Below are 21,419 nucleotides of genomic sequence, written 5' to 3' on the forward strand. Positions count from 1 at the left end.
TCCGCAGTGACGTCACTGCATTTGAGTGCACTCGCCCCGCGCGCGGATACAGGAGCCCCGCCCCCGTCCATTTTTCTCCCCTCCCCGACCCATCCTGGAGACAAGGTTTCCAAGCAACTGGCTGACAGTTCCGGCTATCGATGACTGCCTCTCTCCCCACCCGGGACTGCGCATGGTCTCAGGGAGAGGGGACTCTGCGCATGTGCAGAGGGAGCTCACCTCCGGTGACACTGCTGAGTTGTGACCAATAGGAAGATTGGAGGACCGGAAGGACTCTGCTCCTCCGCCAATCAGAGCTCCCCCATTGTCTCAATGCGGAAGCTGGACATGGAGGTTTCTGCCGAGCAAAGCTGTTGTTCCTCCAACCCTGAATGAACTTGAGCTGCTCACAGACTCCTGTCCAACATCTGTGAGTAAAACACTTAATTTTCTCAGTCTGACCTTCAATTGGTGACTTGCAATAACTAGAGAAAGGAAGTGAATCCAGGGAGGGTGCAGGCTCTGCAAATGTTCGCCCAGGTTTCGCTATCTCTTAAAAACATTGACATCCTTTGCTCCCTCAGCTTGACATATTTATTTGTCTGGCTAAAAGGATCGTCTCTTTCCTAATGTTCACAATTAAAGGGCTGCTTTCCCCAGGAGATGGCTGACATTTAAGGGGACAGTAAACAGGACATAATTCCTTCCCTATCAGTTTATTTCCATCATCAGCAAACTGACGGAAGGAGTCATCAACAGTGCAATCAAGTCGCACTTTACTGAGCAATAACCTGTTCGTAGACGTTCAGTTTGGGTTCCGCCAGGGTCACTCAGCTCCTGACCTCATTACAGCTTTCAAACATGGACGAAAGAGCTGAATGCCAGAGGTGAGGTGAGAGTGACTGCCCTTGGCATCAAGGCAGCATTTGACCGAGTATGACATCAAGGAGACCCAGCTAAAATGGAGTCAATGGGAATTGGGGAAAACTCTCCGTCGGTTAGAGTCATACCTGGCACAAAGGAAGATGGTTGTGGTGGTTGGAGGTCAATCATCTCAGTTCCAGGAGTTCCTCAGGGCAGTATCCCAAACCCAACCATCTTTAGCTGCTTCATCAATGACCTCCCTTCCATCATAAGGTGAGAAGTGGGGATGTTTGCGAATGACTGCACAATGTTCAGCACCATTCGCGACGACTCAGATAATGAAGCAGTTCATGTCCAAATGCAGTAAGACCGGGACAGTATCCAGATGTGGGCTGATAAGTGGCAAGTTACATTTGTGCTATACAAATGCCAGGCAATGACCATCTCCCACAAAGGAGGATCTAACCAACACCCCTTGACATTCAGTGGCAATACCATCGCTGAATCCCCTACAACCAAGATCCTGAGGGTTACCATTGATCAGAAACTGAACTGGACCAGTCATATTAATACGGTAGCCACCAGGGCAGGTCAAAGACTACAGCGAGTAACGCACCTCCTGACCCCCAAAGCCTGTCCACCATATACAAGGCACAAGTCAGGTGTGTAATAGGATAATTACCACTTGCCTCGTTGAGTGTAGCTCCAACAACACTCAAGATGCTGCTCTACACCATCCAGAACAAAGCAGCCTGCTTGACTGCTCTCCCTTCCACAAATATTCAAACCCTCCAACACCGACGAACAGTGACAGCCGTGTGTACCATTTACAATGTGCACTGCAGTAACTCACCAAGGTTCCTCCGACAGCACCTTCCAAACCCATGACCACTACTATCTCGAAGGACAAGAGCAGCAGATACCTGGGAACCCCACCACCTGGAGGTTCACCTCCAAGTCACTCACCAGCTGGACTTGGAAATATATCGCCCTTCCTTCATTGTTGCTGGGGCGACATCCTGGAACTCCTTCCCTGACAGCACAGGGGATGTACCTACAACTCAGGGACTGCAGCGGTTCAAGAAGGCAACTCATCACCACCTTCTGAAGGGCAACTAGGGATGGGCAATAAATGCTGGCTGAACTGCGACGCTCACATCCCGTAAATGTATTTTTAAAATTGTTATATTGCGCAGAGATATATGGAATGTATTATATATATTATTGATGGTTCTGTAATAAAATACATGTATGATTATTTCTAGTTTTGTAAATAGTTTTGTAAAATACCTACATTATATATTTCCAGTCATACAGTCATTGCAGCACTGACAGAATCCATTTGGGAACTCAAGTCAATGCTGACTCTCTGTACAGCAATCCAGTCAGTCCCGTTGCCCCTCGATATCCCTGTTCCCCTGAAAGCTTATTTTCTTCATATTTTATTTTGAATTATTGATCATCTCGACTTCCACAACCCTTGTGGGCAGTGGCCTTCAGTAGGGACCACTCCGTGACTCAATAAAATTCTTCCTCAGAATCACCCCATCTCTAATCAGTAAATATACTTAGATGGAGAGTCTCTACTTTTGTACAGGTTGTAGTGAGTTTAGATTTGTTGATCAGCATCAATCAGCACCTTGATGAGAATTGGGAGGGAAAGGAAGTGAATCCAGTCCGTATATTACACATTTTTTTGTCCAGTAACATAGACACATATCTGTCTGGCAGCCTCTGTGTCCAGGACAGGAAGCAATGAGCATGGATCTGTCAATCAGCCTGATTCAGTGCCTTCAGGAGAATTGGGAGGGTGGATATTAGATACAGCAGAGTGAGAATAGAGGGAGATTGTGTGGAATGGAGATTTGGAGCATTTGAGGGAAAGAGAGAGAGCAAACAATGTTCGATAGAAACTAGAATTGTCTGTTCTAAATTTCTATCTTGTACTGACAGTGATGGTTTTTGTAAAATCTTTTTTGCAGAAAGTTCGAACGAGAGGAATTTGAGGTGGATATCTCAAACTAAATATCACGTCAAGAACTGACTGAGTCATTCAATTATTGGGAACCGAAAATCATCGACCTTTGAATCTAGAAGGAGAAATGTTTGCCTATTCTGTCTGCTTCAAGAGATTTTAAACATCGGTGTGTTTGGAAAAACACTGAGACACACACACACACACACACACCCTGTGAGACTGTTACAGAGCACTGACTGTGGAAAGAGCTTCAACCACCAGTTACATGGTCTGAAAAAATACTACACCATTCATATCAGGGAGAGACTGTACACATGTTCTGTGTGTGGACGAGGCTTCAACTGATCGTCCAACGTGGTAAGACGCAAGATCATCCGGGCTATGGAGAAACCATGGAAATGTGAGGACTGTGGGAAGGGATTCACTAAATTATCCAGCCTGCAGACACACCAGCGAATTCACACCGGGGAGAGGCCATTCATCTGCACTGTGTGTGAAAAGGGATTCACCCAGTCATCCAACCTACAGACACACCAGCGCGTTCACACCGGGAAGAGACCATTCACCTGCACCGTGTGTGGGAAGGGATTCACTCAGTCATCCAGCCTGCTGAGCCACAATGTCATTCACACCAATAAGAGACCCTTTAAATGCTCTGACTGTGGGAGCAGCTTCAAACGTGCTGTAGGTTTGATGATCCACCAGCGCATTCACACTGAGGAGAGACCATTCATCTGCACTGTGTGTGAGAAGGGATTCACCCAGTTATCCAACCTGCAGACACACCAGCGAGTTCACACTGGGGAGAGGCCATTTACCTGCACCGTGTGTGGGAAAGGATTCACTCAGTCAAATAGCCTGCTGAATCACAATGTCACTCACACCAATGAGAGACCCTATAAATGCTCTGACTGTGGGAGCAGCTTCAAACGTACTGTAGGTTTGATGATCCACCAACGCACTCACACTGAGGAGAGACCATTCAACTGCTCTCACTGCACAAAGAGGTTTCGAAAGTCATCCACACTGCGGGAACACCAGCGAGTTCACACTTGATTCACCTGCTCTGATTGTGGGAAGAGATTTAGTGATTCATCTGCCCTGTTGACACACCAGTGAGTCCACACTGGAAAGAAGCCATTCACCTGCTCTCACTGTGGGGAGGGATTCACTCAGTCGTCCAACATGCTGAGACACCAAAGGGTTCACAAGTAATGTCGGGTTGGATTCTGCTGTTATTCCTGCTGTTCATCACATCCAGGACTGAACCTGGAGTGGGTGGAGTGGTTTGTCTCCTCGTCAACTCCTGGTGCTCGGATGTGGCGACCCTGGTGAACTACTGCTCCCGGACCTGGAATGCCCGACTGTGAAGTACTGTCCATACTACCTCCCACGGAGTTCACCTCTGCCATCATCACGGCGGTCTACATCCCACCCCAGGCGGAAGTGAAGAAGGCGCTTGATGAATTCTAACCGCTATAAATAACAATGTAACCGAATACCCGGAGGCATTGTTCATCGTGGCCGGGGACATCAACCAGGCCAACCTCAAGAGTGTACTGCCAAAATTCCACCAACACATCTCCTATCCCGACAGCGGCCCCAACATCCTTGACCACTGCAACACAAACATCAAGGGCGCCTGATGATCCATCTCCTGACCGCACTTCGGAAAATCGGACCACAAGATGGCGCTCCCTCTCCCGGCACACAAGCAGAAACTTAAGCAGAGAATCCGGTTAAGAAGGTCGTGCAATGCTGGTCTGAGGCAACAGAAGAGCTCCTGTGCGACTGCTTGGAGTCAGTGGACTGGTCCATATTCAAGAACTCAGCAGTCAACCTAAACGAGTATGCCAGCACCATCACAGACTTCATCAGCAAGTGGTAGAAGATTGTGTGTCAAAGAAGGTAGTACGTACGTTACCCAACCAGAAACCATGGTTTAATTGGGAGATTCACTCCCTACTGAAGGCCACGTCTGAGGCATTCAAGACAGGTGGCTCAACCTGTAAATCTAGGTACGACCTCTGCAAAGCCAACAGGGACGCCAAGAGACAATATCACGTGAAGCTAGAGTCACAGACTAACGACATGGACTCACATTGGTTATGGCAAGGCTCAAACAACATAATGGGCTACAAAGTAAAGCCGAGTAGAATCTTAAGCAATAGCGCACCCCTCCCCGACAAACACAATGCATTCGATGCTTGTTTCGAGCAGGAAACCAACAAACCGATGTCAACTGCCTCAGCAGTCTTGGACACACCAATACCCACCGTCACAGCCTCCCAAGTCAGATTGGCGTTCTTGAAAGTGAACCCTCAGAAAGCGATGGGTCCTGACGAGATCCCAGATCGCGCACCCAGATCCTGCACTGACCCACTGGCAGGCGTGTTTGCGGACATCCTCAGCCTCTCCCTACTCCGTTCCGAGGTTCCCACCTGCTTCAAGTAGACCACCATCATACCAGGGCCAAAGAAGAACCAGGTAACGTGCCTCAATGACTGCAATCCAGTGGCCTTGACAGCGATCATTATGGTGTGCTTCGAGAGGTCGGCCATGACTCACATCCAACTCCAGACTCCCAGAGTGCCTTGATCCACTGCAATTTGCATACCACCGCAACGGTCCACAGCAGACGCCTTCTCCCTGGCCCTACACTCATCCCTGCAGCATCTCGACAACAAGGACTCCTACGTCAGACTCCTATTCATTAACTACAGCTGTGCCTTCAACACTATAATCCCAGCCAAGATCACATCAGAACTCCAAGACCTAGGACGTGGCTCCTCCCTCTGTAACTGGATCCTCGAATTCCTGATACATAGACCACAATCAGTAAGGATAAACAACAACAACTCCACGATAGTCCTCAATACCAGGGTTCCACAAAGTTACGCACTTAGCTCCTATACTCCCTGTACACACACGACTGTGGCAAAATTTGGCTCCCGCTCCCATCTATGAGTTTGCTGATGACACGACCGTAGTGGGTCGGATCTCAAACAACAATGGGTCAGCGTACAGGAGGGAGATAGAGAATCTAGTGGCATGGTGTAATGGACAAAGACCGGGTCCCAAACACACACACCGACTGGAGACACAGCAGGAGATGAAATGGTTAATGTGGCCAGGGGATTGAGACACCATTGTGACATCATCAAGACATTGACACACACTCCAGAGAGAAACTGACTTTAAAACAATCCGGATAGAATTAAACACACTGGACATGGGCAAAGTGGGAGTGAAATTAAAGCGATAATGGGACAATGAAGGGCTTCGGAGAAATAATACTGAGTAAGAACTGTCCACAAAGAGAGAGCTGGAGAATCTTGTACATCCATGCTTGATCTGTTGCTTGAAGCATCTGTCCTAATGTACCAGTAACTGAGAACTCACGGTGCTCCTTCAGGAGAAGAAAAGATGGAGTAGATGTTACCCCAGGCGGAGCCAGAAAAGAAATGGGAAATAATGAAGAGACATTGAGTGATGGGTCAGAAAGACTCCTCCCCCCCCCCCCCCCCCCCCCTCTAGGTGTGCACTGTAAGATTCCTGGGCGACTCTCTACTTCAGGTTTTTTTGCTAATTAGTGAACATTAAATTAAATTCTATGATTGGCTGTGGATTTATTTTGAATTTGATTGTTACACTTCTCCAGTTTTTATTCCTGTTGTGATTACGCTCTGGGTAAGGATGGTTGACAGGTGACAGGATGGGAAATTGTGGTTTGGGTCTTCACTGACCAAATGTTTTATTGATCTGAAATGTGTAAAAGGGACTAAACTCCAGCAGAAATCGAGCAGAGCTGAGAACAGACAACTTGCTGTGGGAGAGGCCAATGTTCTGGCCTTTGCTTCTCTGGTGGCCCAGAGACGAATCCTACTAGGATGGAGGGACGCGGAACCCCCAAAGTTGGGGTTATGGGTTAGTGACATGACGGGGATTCTCAGACTCGAGAAAATCAAGTTCGCCTTGAGGGGATAGCGACAGTGGTTTACCGTTCATTGACTTCAAGAAAAATTAAGCTGTCAGTGGGGGGGGGGCTTTGAGTAAGGTTAGGAACACCAGTGGAAAGGGGGGCTGGGGAAGGAGGTCCTGTTTTTGTAAGCCATGTTGGCTGGGGTTTGTTACTGGATGGGTGTGTTGTTTATCTTGTTTTGTTCCTTTTGATACCTGATGGTTAAAATTGTTACAATTATAAATGCCTTAATAAAATATTTTCAAACAAAACCTACGGTTTTGCTTCCTACTGATGCCAGCTCCTTTCCAGGGGTCACAGCATCTCCAGCCCTTAGCTCTGTTGCTGGGCTGTCAGTGACATGAGCAATAGAGAGACAGCACGTTGTCTAAGGCTTAAATGGGAAGTTGAAACTTGTGGCACTAACCAACTGTGCAAGATCTCTGTAAAGATCAGTAATTCAAAAAAATAAATTGCAAACCCAGACTAGGAGCTTTTCACAGTAAATTCATTTGAAGCCTACTTGTGACAATAAGTGATTTTCATTTCATTTCATTTCAAATTAAAGAGTCATAAGACAAAAACTTCAAGTTTTATGACTTTTCCTGCAACATACAAACTAGAAACAACAATGCCTAAGCACTATTTTTATAGGGAATGTATCCCATAAACTACAAATAGAACGTTGCCTTTTTACTTTTAATACTATCAAAAATCACACTCCATGGTGACGTTGCTGAAGTTGTCACTCAATTCTCCTGGAACCCGTCCAATGTGACTCTTCGTTCCTGTGTTTACTTCCATTCTATTCCTTTGCATGACTGGCAATCCTTAACCCCAGAAGTGTCTTTTGCAGTGATGGTTCTCCTGATGATATTCAGATGCTGATATAATAATAATCTTTATTGTCACAAGTAGGCTTACATTAATACAGCAATGAAATTACTGTGAAAAGCCCCTAGTCGCCACATTCCGGCACCTGTTCGGGTACAGAGGGAGAATTCAGAATGTCCAAATTACCTAACAGCACACCTTTCGGGACTTTTGGGAGGAAACCGGAGCAGCTGGAGAAAACCCACACAGACAGGAGGAGAACGTGCAGACTCCGCACAGACAGTGACCCAAGCCAGGAATCGAACCTGGCACCCTGGTGCTGTAAAGCAACAGTGCTCAGTAATGTGCTACCATGCCGCCCATAACCAAGTGACTCTTCCAAATCCTGAAGTCTTTTTTTCTGCAAATCGACTAATATCCTGGAAAAGGTATTCACAATGGAAATTAAGAAGACAATTCTAGTTCCTATGAAACATTCTTTTCTCAAAAGCTGTAAATTTCCATCCAACACACTCTCCATTCTCACTCTGCTGTATGTAATATTCATCCTCTCAATTCTCTAAAAGTGCTGATTCAGGCTGACTGACAGCTCACTGCTTCCAGTCTTGGAGAGGCCTGAAAATCTCCATGCAGACTGCCAGACAGAAATATGTCTATATTACTGAACTCAAAATGTGTGCAACATACAGACTGGATTCACTTCCTTTCTCTTCAGTTGCTGCAAGTCACCAACGTCCCCCCCAGAATGAGACAAGAAATGGAAAGATAAAGTGGACTTGGAGCAGCTGCTCCCTATTGTGGGGCATTCTCGAACGAGAAGAGGTAGCAAATTCAAAACAGAGTTGAAGAGAAGCTTCTCCCAAGGGCTGTGGATCTGTGGAATTCACGACCCCAGAATGCGGTGGAGCTGGGACAGGAGTAAATGTAGGGAGGAGTTAGACAGATTTTAAATCGGGTTTAGGGTTATGGAGAAATCTCAGGATGGCAGAGATAAGGCCAGGGTGAGATCAGCCATCATCGAATGGCAGAGCAGACTCGATGGGCCAAATGGCCTAATTCTGCTCCTATATCTTATGAAAGGGGGATACATTGATTTGCTCCCAGATGTTGCCCAGAGGAGGAAGTTTAGTCTGAAACTCATTGTCCAACCTCCACAGTGTGACATCACAAAGGAGCTCGTCCTCCAAATCAGCCAATAGGAATAAATCCGCTCCGCACTGACGTCATTGCGTTAGAGCACACACGCCCAGCGCGCGGACACGGGAGCCCCGCCCCCACCTTTTGTTCCCCTCCCCCAACACTTCCTCGATACAGTTTCCAGGCAACCGACTGACAGCTCCGGCTATCGATGATTTCCTCTCCCCTGGCCCGGGACTGCGCATGTCTGAGCGACAGGGGCAGCTGTGCACATACACGTGAGCTCACATCCGCAGACCTTACTGCTGAGTTGTGACCAATGGGATGATTGGAGGACCGGAAGGACTCTGCTCCTCCGCCAATCAGAACTCCCCCATTGTCTCATTGCGGAAGCTGGACATGGAGGTTTCTGCCGAGCAAAGCTGTTGTTCCTCCAACCCTGAATGAGCTTGAGCTTCACACAGACTCAATCATCTTCCTATCTCCAACATCTGTGAGTAAAACACTTTCTTTTCTCCCCCTTTCCATTTATTTACTTATTCTGACCTTCAATTGGTGACTTGCAGCAACTGAAGGGAAAGGAAGTAAATCCAGGGAGGGTGCATACTCTGCAAAGCTTGGCCCAGGTCTCTCTCTTTTAAGGACATTGACATCCTTTGCTCCCTCAGCTTGACACATTTATTTGTCTGGCTAAAAGGATGGTCTCGTTCCTAATGTTCACAATTAAAGGGCTGCTTTCCCCAGGAGATGGCTGACATTTCATAGAATTTACAGATTATCATAGAATTTACAGTGCAGAAGGAGGCCATTCGGCCCATCTTGTCTGCACCGGCTCTTGGAAAGAGCACCTTACCCAAGGTCAACATCTCCACCCTATCCCTATAACCCAGTAAACCCACCCAACACTAAGGGCAATTTTGGACACTAAGGGCAATTTAGCATGGCCAATCCACCTAACCTGCATATCTTTGGACTGTGGGAGGAAACCGGAGCACACGGAGGAAACCCACGCACACACGGGGAGGATGTGCAGACTCCGCACAGACAGTGACCCAAGCCGGAATCGAACCTGGGACCCTGGAGCTGTGAAGCAATTGTGCTATCCACAATGCTACCGTGCTGCCTTTAAGGGGACAGTAAACAGGACATATTCAACCCAGCCAATTACTTCCCTATCAGTTTATTTCCATCATCAGCAAACTGATGGAAGAAGTCATCAACAGTGTAATCAAACAGCACTTCACTGAGCAATAACCTGTTCGCAGACGCTCAGTTTGGGTTCCGCCTGGGTCACTCAGGCCCTGACCTAATTACGGCCTTGGTTCAAACATGGACGAAAGAGCTGCATGCCAGAGGTGAGGTGAGAGTGACTGTCCTTGACATCAATCCAGCATTTGACCGACTATGGCATCAAGGCGCTTTAGCTAAACTGGAGTTAATGGGAATCAGGGGGAAACCTCCGCTGGTTGGAGTCATACCTGGCATAAAGGAAGATGGTTGTGGTGATTGGAAGTCAATCATCTCAGCTCCAGGGCATCACTGCAGGAATTCCTCAGGGCAGTTTCCTCAGCCCAACCAACTTCACCTGCTTCATTACTGACCACCCTTCTATCAAAAGGTGAGAAGTGGAGATGTTTATGGATGACTGCACAATGTTCAACACCATTTGCGATTCCTCAGATATTGAAGCAGCCCATGTCGAAATGCAGCATGACCTGGACAGTATCCAGGTGTAGGCTGATAAGTGGCAAGTTACATTTGTGGTACACAAGTGCCAGGCAATGACCATCTCCTACAAAGGAGGATCTAACCACCGCCCCTTGACATTTAGTGTCATTCACATCACTGAATCCCCCACAACCAACATCCTGAGGGTTACCATTGATCAGAAATTGAACTGCACTAGCCATATTAATACGGTGGCCACCAGGGCAGGTCAAAGACTACAGCAAGTAACGCACCTCCTCACCCCCAAATCCTGTCCACCATATACAAGGAACAAGTCAGGCGTGTAATAGAATAATCACCACTTGCCTGGTTGAGTGCAGCTCCAACAACACTCAAGATGCTGCTCTACACCATCCAGAACAAAGCAGCCTGCTCTCCCTTCCACAAATATTCAAACCCTCCAACACCGACAAACAGTGGCAGCCGTGTATACCATTTACAATGTGCACTGCAGTAACTCACCAAGGTTCCTCAGACAGCACCTTCCAAACCCACGACCACTACTATCTAGAAGGACAAGAGCAGCAGATACCTGGGAACCCCACCACCTGGAGGTTCACCTCCAAGTCACCCACCAGCCGGACTTGGAAATATATCGCCCTTCCTTCATTGTTGCTGGGGACGATATCCTGGAACTTCTTCCCTGACAGCACAGGGGATGTACCTACAACTCAAGGACTGCAGCGGTTCAAGAAGGCAACTCATCACCACCTTCGGAAGGGCAACTAGGGATGGGCAATAAATGCTGGCCTCATCATCGACGTCCACACCCTGTAAATGATTTTTTAAAAATGTTATATCGGACAGAGATGTATCTAGTGTTATATGGAATGTATTAAATATATTATTGATGGTTCTCATAAAATACATATATTATTATTTCTAGTTTTATAGTAATATAATACTGTACCTACATTATATATTTCCAGTCATTGCAGCACTGACAGAATCCATTTGGGAACTCAAGTCAATGCTGACTCTCTGTACAGCAATCCAGTCAGTCCCATTCCCCCTCGATATCCCTGTTCACCTGAAAGCTTATTTTCTTCATATTATATTTTGAATTATTGATCATCTCGACTTCCACAACCCTTGTGGGCAGTGGGTTCCTGCTCATGCCCACTCCATGACTAAATAAAATTCTTCCTCAGGATCACCCCATTTCTAATCAGTAAATATACTTAGATGGAGAGTCTCTACTCTTGTGCAGGTTGTCGTGTGTTTAGATTTGTTCATCAGCATCAATCAGCACCTTCAGGAGAATTGGGAGTGGAAGGAAGTGAATCCAATCCGTATATTACACACATTTATTGTCCAGTAACATAGACACATATCTGTCTGGCAGCCTCTGTGTCCAGGACAGGAAGCAGTGAGCATGGATCTGTCAATCAGCCTGATTCAGTGCCTTCATGAGAATTGGGAGGGTGAATATTAGATACAGCAGAGTGAGAATGGAGGGAGAGTGTGTGGAATGGAGATTTGGAGCATTTGAGGGAAAGAGAGAGAGCAAACAATGTTCGATAGAAACTAGAATTGTCTGTTCTGAATTTCTATCCTGTACTGACAGTGATGACTTTTGTCAAATCTTCTTGCAGGAAGTTAGAATAAGAGGGGCTTGAGGCCGATATCTCAAACTAAATATCACGTCAAGAACTGTCTAAGTCACACAATACTTGGGAACCGAATATCATCGGTCTTGAATCTGGAATGAGAAATGTTTGTCTATTCTGTCTGCTTCAAAAGATTTTAAACATCAGTGTGTCTGGAAAAGCCACCGAGACACACACACCCGAGTGAGAGTGTTCCAGAGCACTGACTGTGCAAAGAGCTTTAACCAGTTACACAGCCTGATAAAACATCACACCATTCACATCAGGGAGTGACTGTACACGTGTTCTGTGTGTGGACGAAGCTTCAACTGATCGTCCAACGTGGTGAGACGCAAGATCACCCGGACCATGGAGAAACCATGGAAATGTGAGGACTGTGGGAAGGGATTCAAAGGCCCATTCGGGCTGGAAAGGCATCAACGCAGTCACACTGGAGAGAAGGCGTTCACCTGCTCTGTATGTGGGAAGGGATTCACAGCCCCACATGAGCTGGAAAGGCATCAACGGAGTCACACTGGAGAGAAGCCATTCACCTGTTCCCAGTGTGGAAAAGGATTCACTGACATTGGCAACCTGCGGAGACACGAACGAGTTCACACTGGAGAGAGGCCATTCACCTGCTCTGACTGTGGGAAGGAATTCACTCGGTTATCCCACCTGCAGAGACACCATCGAGTTCACACTGGGGAGAGTCCATTCACCTGCTCTGTGTGTGGGAAGGGATTCACTCAGTTACCCAACCTGCTGGTCCATCGTCGAGTTCACACTGGGGAAAGGCCATTCACCTGCACTGTGTGTGATAAGGGATTCACTCGGTTCGCCCATCTGCAGACACACCAGCGAGTTCACACTGGGGAGAGGCCATTCACCTGCACTGTGTGTGGGAAGGGATTCAGTCAATTATCCAGCCTGCTGAGCCACAATGTCACTCACACCAATGAGAGACCCTTTAAATGCTCTGACTGTGGGAGTGGGTTTAAAAGCTCTCAGGTACTGATGATCCACCAGCGCATTCACACTGAGGAGAGACCGTTCAGCTGCTCTCACTGTACAAAGAGGTTTAGAACCACATCAAACCTGATGAAACACAAGCGAGGTCACACCTAACCATGAAGCAGAATACCTGGAGGCCTTGTTCATTGTGGCCATGGACTTTAACCAGGCCAGCTTCAAGAGTGTACTGCCAAAATTCCACCAACACATCTCCTGTCCCAACAGGGACCCCAACATCCTTGACCACTGCCACACAAACATCAAGGGCGCCTCTCGATCCATCCCCCAACCGCACTTCGGAAAATCGGACCACAAGACGGTGCTCCTTCTTCCGGCATACAAGCAGAAACATAACGGGAGAATCCAATTAAGAAGGTCGTGCAATGCTGGTCTGCGGCAACGGAAGAGCTCCTGCGTGTCTGCTTGGAGTCAGTGGACTGGTCCATATTCAAGAACTCAGCAGCCAACCTAAACAGGTATGCCAGCACCATCACAGACTTCATCAGCAAGTGGGTAGAAGATTGCGTGAAGAAGGTAGTACGTTTGTTACCCAACCAGAAACTATGGTTATTCGGGAGATTCGGAAGGCCACATCTGAGGAGTTCAAGACAGGTGACGCTGACCTATACAAGAAATCTAGGTGCGACCTCTGCAAAGCGAACAGGGACATCAAAAGACAATACCAGACTAATTCAATGCATTCTATGTTCCCTTCAGCAGGAAACCAACAAACATTTGTCAACTGACCCAGCAGCCTTGGACACACCCATACCCAGCGTCACAGCCTCCCAAGTCAGATTGGCCTTCTTGAAAGTGAACCCTCGGTAAGCGGTGGGTCCTGACAGGAGCCCTGGGCGTGCACCCAGGTCCTGCACGGACCAATTGGCGGATGTGTTTCCGGACATCCTCAATCTCTCCCTACTCCGTTCCGAGGTTCCCACTTGCTTCAAAAAGACCACCATCCATACCGGTGCCAAAGGAGAACCAGGCAATGTGCCTCAACGCCTACCATCCGGTGTCCTTGACATCGATCATTATGATGTGCGTCGAGAGTTTGGCCATGAGACACATCAACTTCATACTCCCAGAGTGCCTTGATCCACTGTAATTCGCATACCACCGCAACCGGTCCACCGCAGACGCCATGGCCCTACCTGTCCACCGCAGATGCCACCGCCATCTCCCTGGCCCTACACTCATTCCTGGAGCATCTCGACAACAAGGACTCCTATGTCACACTCCTATTCATTAACTACAGCTCCGCCTTCAACACCATAATCCCAGGCAAGCTCATATCAAAACTCCAAAACCTAGGACTTAGCTCCTCCCCCTGCAATGGGATCATCAACTTCTTGACCCACAGACGACAATCAATAAGGATAAACGACAATGCCTCCTCCACGGTAGTCCTCAATACCGGGGCTCCACAAGGCTGCTTACTTAGCTCCCTATATGCAAAATTTGGCTCAACCTCCACCTCGTGTTTGCTGATGACACGACCGTAGTGGGTCGGATCTCAACCAACAATGGGTCAGTGTACAGGAGGGAGATAGAGAACCTAGTGGCATGGTGTAATGACAATAATGTCAGCAAAACTAAGGAGCTGGTCATTTACTTCAGGAAGCAAAGTATCGTACACACCCCTGTCTGCATTAATGGGGCCGAGGTGGAGATGGTTGACAGCTTCAAATTCCTCGGTGTGCACATCACCAACAATCTGTCCTGGTCCACCCACGTCGATACTACGACCAAGAAAGCACAAGAGCGCCTATACTTCCTCAGGAAACTAAGGAAATTCAACATGTCCACATTGAATCTTACCTTTTATTACAGAGATACCATAGAAAGCATCCTATCTGGCTGCAGCACAGCTTGGTATGGCAACTGCTCGGCCCAAGACCATAAGAAACTGCAGAGTCGTGAACGCAGCCCAGTCCATCACACAAACCTGCCTCCCATCCATTGACCTGTCATGGCTGATATGTTCCCAGTGCCCCATTCTATCCCTGCAGCACTGCAGTTTAGTTCCCTCAAATGCCGATCCAATTTCTGTTTGAAATCTTCCATTGACTTCATTTCCACACAACACCTCCCCCTCACAGGCAGCGAGTTCCAGGTCATTACCATTCACCGCATCAAAATATTCCCCGCCCCTCCAACTCGATTTTCAAATTTACTGATGACACCACCATAGTGGGTCGGATCTCAAACAATGACGAGACAGAGTACAGGAATGAGATAGAGAATCTGGTGAACTGGTGTGACGACCATAATCTCTCCCTCAATGTCAACAAAACGAAGGAGATTGTCATCGACTTCAGGAAGCGTAGTGGAGAACATGCCCCTGTCTACATCAATGGGAACGAAGTAGAAAGGGTCAAGAGCTTCAAGTTTTTAGGTGTGCAGATCACCAACAACCTGTCCTGGTCCCCCCCATGCCGACACTATAGTTAAGAAAGTCCACCAACGACTCTATTTTCTCAGAAGACTAAGGAAATTTGGCATGTCAGCTATGACTCTCAACAACTTTTACAGATGCATCATAGAAAGCATTCTTTCTGATTGTATCACAGCTTGGTATTGAACCTGCTCTGCCCAAGACCGCAGGAAACTACAAAAGGTCGTGAATGTAGCCCAATCCATCACACAAAATAGCCTCCCATCCGTTGACTCTGCCTATAATTCCCGCTGTCTCGAAAGGCAGCCAGCATAATTAAGGACCCCACACACCCCGGACATATTCTCTTCCACCTTCTTCCGTCAGGAAAAAGATACAAAAGTTTGAGGTCACGTACCAACCGACTCAAGAACAGCTTCTTCCATACTGCCATCAGACTTTTGAATGGACCTAGCTCGTATTAAGTTGATCTTTTCTCTACACCCGAGCTATGACTGTAACATTATATTCTGCAATCTCTCCTTCCTTTCCCATGTACGGTATGCATTGTCTGTATAGCATGCAAGAAACAATACTTTTTACTGTATACCAATACATGTGACAATAATAAATCAAATCAAATAAACCTGTCATATTCTTGTCCACCTCTCTAAAATCTCCCCTCGACCTCCTTTGCTCCAAGGTGAACAATCCCAGCCTGACATAAACAAACAAACAGGATATGTTAATACCTGAGATCGAACGGGAATGTTTAATTTCTGTTTGAAAGATACTGGGAATATTGTCCTGGACAATAAATGATTGGAATGTTTACCTTGGGTGTGGGTGAATGGAATATATCAATCTGGTATCCTCCGACGTTCTAGTGAAAGTCTGGAATGTGCAGACGGGATGAAAAAGTTGATCACTATCTCTTGGAAATATTGACATGCTTTTAAAAAAAATTTAGAGGACCCAATTATTTTTTTCCACTAAAGGGGCAATTTAGCGTGGCCAATCCACCTGCCCAGCACTTCTTTTGGGTTGTGGGGGTGAGACCGACGCAGACACAGGGAGAACGTGCAAACTCCTCACAGACAGTGACCTGGGGCCGGGACCGAACCCGGGTCCTCGGCGTCGTGAGGTAGCAATGCTGACCACCGTGCCACCCAGATATATTTACACCCTGGCCCATGAACTTTATTTTAAAGAAATCCACATTTGAAAGCCCAGATACTACACGAAATATCACCACCATAACAGGGCAGGTAAGACCAACAGACACTCACTTTGATCTTTTCATCAGAGCATCTGAGAGTTAAGAATATGTGACATGATTTTGGGGATACCGGTGTGGATGTGCAGATGTGATTTCTTACATGTGAAAAATAACAAGCCTAAATTCATGACGAAATGGACTGAAGACCGGGTCCCAAACACACACAGCTACTGGAGACACAGCAGGAGATGAAATGGTTAATGTGGCCAGGATATTGAGACACCATTGTGACATCATCAAGACATTGACACACTCCAGAGAGAAACTGACTTTAAAACAATCAGGATCGAATTAAACACACTGGACATGGGCAAAGTGGGAGTGAAATTAAAGTGATAATGGGACAATGAAGGGCTTGGGAGAAATAATACTGAGTAAGAACTATCCACAAGTTGGATAAGAGTAATTAGAGAGCTAGAGAATCTTTTACATCCATGCTTGATCTGTTCCTTGAAGCATCTGTCCTAATGTGCCAGTGACCTAGAACTCACGGTGCTCCTTCAGGAGAAGAAAAGATCGAGTAGATGTTACTCCAGGTGGAGCCAGAACAGAACGGGAAAATAACTGAATGAAATTGAGTGAGGGGTCGGAGAGAGTTTTCCTCCCCCTCTAGGTGTGGACTGTAAAAATCCTGGAGGACCCCCTACTTCAGGTTTTCTTGCTAATTAATGAACGTTAAATTAAATTCTATGACTGGCTGTGGATTTATTTTTATTTGATTGTTACACTTCTCCTGTTTTTATTCCTGTTGCGATTACGCTCTGGGTAAGGATGGTTGACAGGTGACAGGATGGGAAATTGTGGTTTGGGTCTTCACTGACCAAATGTTTTATTGATCCGAAAGGTGTAAAAGGGACCAAACTCCAGCAGAAATCGAGCAGAGCTGAGAACAGACGACATGCTGTGTGGGAACAGGGAGATAAACAGCTCCCAGAGGACAGAGAAAACAAGAGTGCCTGGAATCCTGGACAACACCTGGGTGTCAAGGCCACCATGTTTTCACTGCTTGGCATGGGAATGCTGACTCCCTGTACTGGGGACGGAGCGTGGGGAAGACAATTGTTTGAGAGTTTGACGTGGCTTGGGCGGGTACAGATGGTTCAATGACAGGTTTGTAATTGGTCCATGTGCAAGGAATCTTTTTAAAATCCTTGTCTGTTCTATGTGTCCCTTTATTTTACTGTCTTGCTCACTGCTGCACTATTGCAGTTTCTGGGTTTGAACTACAGACTTTGGAAACACCCCGCTGCAAGCTGTTAGTTGAACTGGCCAAAGGGATTCCCCTCTGTGCTGTGTGGTAGGGTCCCGTGATGTCATTTTGATGGACTTGACTAGCAGTCAATCAGCTCAGATTTACCCCATTCTTCATTGTGATTGGTGGAACCCTTCAGAAACCTCTGAAGGGAAGGCTAGGAGAAGAAGCAATCTCCATTTTAATTCACTTCTATTTACACCTGGAAGGCAGCACACTGCAAGTCTGGACTCTCTCTATTACCCCTCTGCCTGGAGATTTAAAATGCTTCCAGCCAGCCTGTGAAAGCGAAAGTAGATCTCTCTCAGCTGAGGGCTTGTGGCCAAATATCTTCCTCTTTCTGTACAACCTGGGAGCTGTTGGCAAGTTGTCATTTCCGTTCTGATTAAGCAACTGTGAGGCCAGAGCTCTGAGTTTTCTCTCACCTGTTGGACTCCTCCTGAGGGTTCAGGATAAAGAGAGGAGCCATTGAACATCCATTTAAAACTCTCATGTTGAGAACTTCAGTGAGGCTGGTTGTCCGTCTGGTGGTCCATCAATGACCCTGACTCCACCACTCCCTGGAGAAGAGAGATTCACAGACTCATAGACCTCAGGGGAAAGAAATATCCTCATCTGCGTCTTCAATGGGAAATCCTTTTTAAATGTAGTTCTAGTCTCTGCCACAAGGGGAAACATCCTCTCCACATTCTCTCTGTCAGTTCCACTCAAGATTTCACATGTTTCAATAAGATCATCTCTCATTTTTCTAAACTGCAATGGATACAGTCCCAACCTGTCCAACCCTTCCTCAGAGGGTTACCTCCCCATTCCAGGAACCGATGGAGTCAACTTTCTCTGAACTGCTTCTAATGCATTTCATTTTGAAATAAGGAGACCCAAACTATACACAGTGCTCTAAATATGGTCTCACCAAGGCCCTGTACAACTGCAGCAAAACATCCCAACTTTTATATTCCAGTCCCTTTGCAACAAATGACAATATTCAATTTGCCTTCCTAATCACTTGCTGTACCTGCAAACTAATTTACTATGGTTCCTGTACCAGGACACTGTCATGTGAGGGTACCTTTAAGACATGGATGTTTAAGCAATGTACCTTTAAGAAAACAGTGATGTCAGAATGGGTGGGGCTGAGCTTAGGTCAAACACTTTGCAGGTTTTTAGTTTCAGTTTAAAAAGCAGCGTGTGTGTGTCGGTGTGTTTCCAGTGAGCTGCAAGTTTTGAAAAGAGCTGGGTGTGTGTCTGTGTTTTGCAGTGAGCTGGATCTCTACCATGAAAGACTATCTCTGGATCATTTGGGTGATTTAAAGTAAAGCCTTTAACCTGATGTGATACTGTTTCAAGGTGTTAAGTCTCTTGGAAGTTTGAAGGAACATTTTAAGGAGTTATTTACTGTTGCAATATTTTCTGAGTTATCTTTGAAGTAAGGGGTGTTAAGAGATCCAAAGTTTATTTAAGATGTTAAGTTGAGTTCATGGAATAAACAGTGTTTTGTGTTTAAAAACCCACGTGTCCATAATTGTAATCCCACATCTAAGGAAAAAGCCATGTGCTCGGAAAAGCAAGAAATCCATTAAAGGGAGAGGTTGGTTGAACTCCATGATACATTTTGGGGTTCTGAAAACGCCCAGATCTCGCTGTACCTCATGCTTCAGCAATCTCTCACCATTTAAATAATGTTCTGTATTATTTAACCCTTTCTGCCAAAGTGGACACATTCACATTTTCCCAAGTTATGGTCCGTCTGTCAATTTGTTCCCACTCACTTAACCTATTTCTTGTCTATTATTATTTGTCATTTGCAGACTCCTTAAGTTCACTTCACAAATTACTTTCCTACCAAGCTTTGTGCCATCATCAAATTTAGCCCCCATACATTCAATCCCATCACCCAACTCATTCATATAGTTTGTAAAATAGTTGAGGGCCCAGCACTGATCCTTGTGACATTCCACTTGTTGCATCTTACCAACCCAAACGTAACCCATTTATACCTACTCTCTGCTTCCTGTTAGCTAACCAACCTTCTAACCATGCTGATATGTTGCTCCTCCCGCCCACCCCACCATCCTGAGCTCTTATTATGTGCAATAACCTTTGATGTGGCACCCTGGGGAATACCTTCTGGAAACCTAGAGAAACAGGTTCCCCTATATTGACATTCCTTGTTATTTCCTGAAAAAGACTCCATAAATTAGTCAATCCCAATTGACTCTCTGAACCATATTTTCAAACATTGTGTCAAAAACTAAAATCTCCTCTCCCCCTCTGGCTCCTTTACAATTAGCTTAAGAGAGACTCACTTTCAGTTAAAGAGCCTGTCAACCTCTTTCACCCACTTTCCCCAAAGTGAATGAATTTAAGCAGAAAAATACCACCAAAAATCAAACATTTTCAATGAAACAAGTTTATTCATGAAATAGAACATGGTTGTAAATAATATCGGAACATTACTTGCGGATCAAAGACAACCAGAGTAAAAGAGTAACCATGAAAGGATTTTCACAATATTCGGGACCCAAATGTTTCTCTTCGGTTCCTCTGTAGCTTGTTCCTCTGACTCCCCACTTTGAACACAGGAGCACAAAACCCTGGGTTCGAGACACCATCAGCCCTGATCATCCCCATCACCTGATTTCCCAGTCAGTCCTCCAGCAGCTTCCTGTCTATTAGTGTGACACCCATGGCAGATTCCCAACTGGGGCACAGGCCCCGTTCTTCTCAGCTAAATTCAGCCCTCAGCTCAGTTGCCTCGCTGTCATTGACACGATCAATAACGAGACAGAAAGGTGCCAGAGGCTTAAATAGGTAGACAGAACTTGTAGATTAAAATCTCTGTAAAGATCAGTAACTTCAAAACAAAAATCAAATCCCCAGTCAACAAATTAAAGGATCACATGACATGACTTGAGGTTTTATAACTTTTACTGGAACAAACAAACTCGAAGCAACATTAACTAAATATTATTTTTGTAGGAAACCTACACCATAAAAGTATCAGTCCAAAGTGATTCCTGAGGGTTCCGTTCTTTTCTTTTCCCAATCTGGCAGCCTTTAACTCCAGAACTGTCTTTCACAGTGAAAGATTGGCGAGCTACCAGAAAACCGAGACTAGCATAAATAGGTCATTATTTGGTTGGCAAGATGTAACGAGTGGTGTGTCACAGGGATCAGTGCTGGGGAGTCAATCTTTTACAATTTATATCAATGACTTGGATGATGGGTCTGAAGTTAATGATTGTTGAGTTTGCTGTTGATGCAGGCAAAAAGGAAAAGGAGGTGGTGTTGCACTGATAATAAGGGACGGCATCAGTACATTAATAAGGGAGGATCTCAGATCAGGAATACAAAATGTGAAATCTGTTTGGGTGGAGCTAAGGAACAGCATGGGACGGGTTTGGTGCCAGAGGCACAGTGCTGCCTA

General features: G+C 46.2%; 1 protein-coding gene and 1 long non-coding RNA gene across 5 annotated transcripts in view; both read left to right on the forward strand.

Moving 5' to 3' along the window:
- The window catches only part of LOC140420374 (uncharacterized), a 36,570-nt gene extending 29,522 nt beyond the window's left edge, over positions 1 to 7,048 (forward strand). For all 4 annotated transcript variants that reach the window (XR_011946323.1, XR_011946325.1, XR_011946326.1 and 1 more), the window contains exon 4: positions 2,826 to 7,048. The gene's annotated coding sequence lies outside the window, so the exon portion shown is untranslated. The remainder of the gene's footprint in view (positions 1 to 2,825) is intronic.
- Positions 7,049 to 8,700: 1,652 nt separating this feature from the next.
- Positions 8,701 to 21,419, forward strand: part of LOC140420375 (uncharacterized) — a 36,756-nt gene continuing 24,037 nt past the window's right edge. Inside the window, exon 1 of the long non-coding RNA XR_011946329.1 lies at positions 8,701 to 9,246. This is a non-coding gene — a long non-coding RNA (uncharacterized lncRNA). The remainder of the gene's footprint in view (positions 9,247 to 21,419) is intronic.

This window comes from Scyliorhinus torazame, chromosome 5 (assembly GCF_047496885.1).
Source record: "Scyliorhinus torazame isolate Kashiwa2021f chromosome 5, sScyTor2.1, whole genome shotgun sequence".
Lineage (NCBI taxonomy): Eukaryota > Metazoa > Chordata > Chondrichthyes > Carcharhiniformes > Scyliorhinidae > Scyliorhinus > Scyliorhinus torazame.